This window comes from Lathyrus oleraceus, chromosome 6 (genome assembly GCF_024323335.1).
Source record: "Lathyrus oleraceus cultivar Zhongwan6 chromosome 6, CAAS_Psat_ZW6_1.0, whole genome shotgun sequence".
NCBI classification, from domain to species: Eukaryota; Viridiplantae; Streptophyta; class Magnoliopsida; order Fabales; family Fabaceae; genus Lathyrus; species Lathyrus oleraceus.
In genome coordinates, this window is record NC_066584.1 from 170,757,706 (window position 1) to 170,762,204 (window position 4,499).

The following is a 4,499-nucleotide window of genomic DNA, read 5'->3' on the forward strand; positions in this document are numbered from 1 at the left end:
TGATTTTTTTTGGTGAAACTCTCATATTTTTTGGATCAATATTAAAATTAATATGAATTAATGAAAATAAAAGGATTAAAATGAAAATCAGAAAATAGCAAAAAACGTGGACCACTTGATCTCCTTCATTAATTGAGGTGGCAGATGAAGTGGCCATCAGCGCGCTTTCCACCATAGTCACGAGTCAATGCATAACACAAATGGTAATTACAAGCAACGCGTGAGATTAAAACAAATCAACTGGATCCTATGGCTGGGAGACGTGCCAACGCACCACCAGAGCTGTAACTCCGATCTTCTTCTCCGGTGGTCCTCACTGGACTGGTCCATCCTCAACCATCACCAAAATAAAAAAAAGGAGGACATGATCTTAAAGAAAAAATGGCGTAGAGAACGAATCTGACCTCAATTTCAACTAACTCCAAATATATAAAAAGTTATGAGGAGTTGAATTTTGAGGTGTGTCAACTGAGTTGCTTCGATTTGACCTCTATGCAACTCAATCTTCTTGCCTACATTGGTAGGACTTCAGACAACCAAAGATCCAAGAGAATTGAGTAGAATTGTGTGAGAATCGAAGAGATGAAGTTTTCTGAAAATTACCTTCAATGTTATGCAATTCTTGATGTTGCTTGCTCCAAACACGATCCGATCACACTTGAGAAGCTAGCAGGAAGTGATTAGAGAGGTTGCAAGGCTTTGGATCCTGGAGTTCTTGAATCTCCAACAGTTGAGATTCAAACTCAAATTTCAAATTGAAATTTCTCAGGTTTTCCTTTAGAATGAGAGGGTTTCAATGGGGGGCAAAGCTGGCGCACAAAAGGTTTTTCAAATGAGTTCAGAGGCCTTCTATTTATAGCCAAAGGGAATGATATTTGCACACTTCAAAATCTGTCCAAAATTGGCAATGTGGATGGCACGAGTGCATGGGCATGTATAGGCCCATGATGCAATGCAATAAGGTCCAAAATGATTCCAATTGAAGTCTGAATGAAGCTTGAATGGCAAGGCATTATGAACTGAAGTTTGTGCAATTGATTCTTTCCAATGATGCAGCCCTGTTAAAGCCATGCACAGACCTAGAAAACCTCATCCAAAAAGCATAAACTTGGGTTCTTTGGAAAGCTTGGATCAAGGGGAACAAGTTTTATGTTCAACACTTTTTCATTTGGAGCTTGTAACATGGAGAATTTTGAGGTGGAAGTTTGGAAATTTCAACATGTTGAAATTTTTTCTAAGTGTCAAGCCATATACCTCAATATTCCACCTTGCTTAACTTTTTATGTGAGCTTCAAATGAGAAACGTGTCTTTATAAAAGTTGTATCTCTTTCAAATACCTTCAAAACGGTCACCAATTTCATGTCATTTGGACTTAGAATGATAGAGTTATGCATTTTTGAAGTTTGGAAAAATCACTTGTTCAATGGTATGGGTAAAAAATGACCTATAATGTAACCTCATATCACATGCTCATAAAAGTTGAATCAACTCTCACTCCAAACATCAAAGTTGAAGAAGACATCTTGAATTTGATTATGTAACTTGGAAATCTTTCATCTCATAACAATTGAGCAAGTTATGGCCTTGGGAAGTTGACTTTCAAATTAGGGTTTAGACAAAATGACCTATAATGTTTCAACATAGAAAATGATTTTCCAAGAAAAAATAGCTCTAGGTCTCAACATGAAAGTTGTTTGGAATGTCATTTATAGTAACTTTTCTCTTGGAATCATTTTCATATGGTGAAAATTGTAGGAGATAGGGTCTAGGGTGTCCCAGTTTTGATAAGATGAAATCAACTGGCCAACCACCATCAACCAACTTGCTAACCTTCAATTCTTTTGGCTTTCTTGGCTCATGGTAGATCATATATGCATAAGATGATGAATTTTGAAGTGTGCCTTGAGAAATTTGATCAATTGGTGAGATAGCTTATTGGAGAAGTTACTCAAGATACTAAGTCAAACTAGGGTTTCCAAGGCAAATCAATCTCAAACTCTTGAAGAATACTTTATCGATATAACATGTAGAGGTCAATGGAACTCATATATGATACTCATAACCATTCTTGGATCATTCATGGTTGTGATCTTTGTCATGAGGGTCTCAAACCCTATATATGAATCTTGATAAATCAATGGAGATCATGCCTTACCTACAAAGGAATTAGGCAAATGCAAAGACATATTTTTGGTATTATGGTTAGTAAAATGATGATATACAAGTATGATACAATCACATAGTGCTTGGTGATCTCTCCTAAAACAAACCCAAAGAAAGAGGGGTAAGGAGGATGCCAAGGTATGATCTCAATGCTAATGCTTATGATGGAATTGCATGAGGGATCTTAGGGTCAAAATTGGGGTCTTACACCATGTTCATTACAATTCAAGCACATACAAATACAAAATCTATTATACAATGAAAGCAACTTGAGAACCATTTAACATCTAAATGTCCATATATGAACCATCACATTGACCATTACATGAAAAATTACAAGCCTTGGCAACTTTTGACCAAATGTTGACTTTGGTCAACAATTGACTTTTTGGTCAACTTTGACCAAAGTCAACCAAAATCCCTAAATACCCTAAATTCACCCATAATCATCCATTAAAGGTCCATTTACAAGAAAAAAGTACAAAAAAAGGAATTATAAACAATTGTTGACTTTGGTCAACAATTGACTTTTTGGTCAACTTTGACCAAAGTCAACTCACCATTTTTTTTACCACCTAAGATCTAATCTAACCTACTTTGCCTTGATTCTCCATCCAATTGCCATGTTGGTTGTGTTTTCCTTTTGTTTCTTCATTTCCAAGTAACTTATCTCATTTTCAATCTCATGTGTACCTTTCCATGACTTAGTCTTTTGGTTTGGCCAACCATGTTTCTGCATTGCTAACATGGTCTTGCATTCACCACCACCAAGCATCACAGTCACATGATTTGATACTACTCTTACATTGGCAATTTGAACAAAAAATTCTCATGGGTTTGGTCTTTAATTCACATTGACAACCATCCTGCCATCATCCTGCAGCAGCCTGCAAAGAAACCAGTTGGCACATGGTCAAGTAGAAATAGGCCATTGATTGCATCCATCACCTTTGCTCCTTGAATCTCCTGCAGGGGTCAAGCTACATATGGACTGCCAAGTAGAAAAAGGCCTCTACCAAGAGATATATTACTTGAATGTGGGAAGCACATGATGTACTTAGGAACTCCACTATTTGAACTATTATCAAAGGCTTTAGGTCTAAATCCAAACCATTTGAAAGATATGGAATGCGCTAAAGGAATGATTGCTCTTTGATATTACTATCCTCCATGTCCTCAACCAGAATTAACCATTGGAACACAAAAACATTCTGATAATGGTTTTTTCACAATGCTTCTACAAGACCATATTGGTGGCCTGCAAGTTCTTTATCAAGATAATTGCAGTGATGTTAAACCCGTGCTAGGGGCTCTCCTAGTTAATGGTGGAGATCTTTTGCAGCTTATAACAAATGACAAACTCAAGAGTGTTGAACATAGAGTACTTGCAAATCATGATGGTCCAAGAATATTTATTGCATGTTTTTCTCCACAGGTTGTAGATCATCCTCAAAACTGTATGGACCTATGAAAGAACTTTTATCAGAAGACAATCCTCCCAAATACAGAGAAATAACAATTGCTGAATATGCAGAATACAAGTCATAACCAAGTGCATAAACAACATGCCAAGAGGAAATGATAACTAGTGTCATGCAGCAGAGCTACACCTACTGCAAATCCTGCATCAAACACCTGCAGGCCATGTGCATAATCATTTCAAATGCCAGCCTAATGCATCACAAAAACATTGCTTGGAACCTTGCATATTGCTCACATCAAAACCAAACCATGATGCTTCAGACCTGATGCAAAACCAAGTCCAACATGACATGCTACAACAAAAAGCATATGCCACAAACCATTTTATGCCTAGTCCAATGCATACCTGCTACACCAGATCAATCCAATGATAACATGCATAAGAGCTTAACATCAACCACATTCAACCACTACATGCCTGCATCAGGTCCAAACTGTTGCAGTATACCATGAAAACATCCTAGCAGGAGCAAATCAAGGCAGTCATGTTGTTCCTCATGAGTCATCTTGCATCCAACACCAGGTCCAGACTGTTGTAGCAACATGCCAACATTCAGCAACATGGATGGTTGACATGAGTTCAGTTCATAATCATTCACAATGTGGTAGCAACAAGGACATTCGTCATGGATGGTATCTTGCATCAGACCTAACCAACAACAAATCACACAAACAATAGAAACACACATTGTAACCAACCTGTTATAGTTCCAGCAATGACAACAGGACCAACAGAACCTGCAACATCCTTGTTCATCATCAACCAAACACACGCATTAGCCACACATCATTATTGCACCAGCCAAACAAAATCCCATAGATCCAAGTCAATAAAACTGAGAATAAACCACAC

General features: G+C 37.5%; 1 pseudogene; it reads left to right on the plus strand.

Annotated features, from left to right (window-relative positions):
• The first annotated feature begins 3,073 nt into the window (after window positions 1–3,073).
• LOC127094589 (1-aminocyclopropane-1-carboxylate oxidase homolog 1-like) lies at window positions 3,074–3,712 on the plus strand (annotated as a pseudogene).
• Window positions 3,713–4,499: the final 787 nt, after the last annotated feature.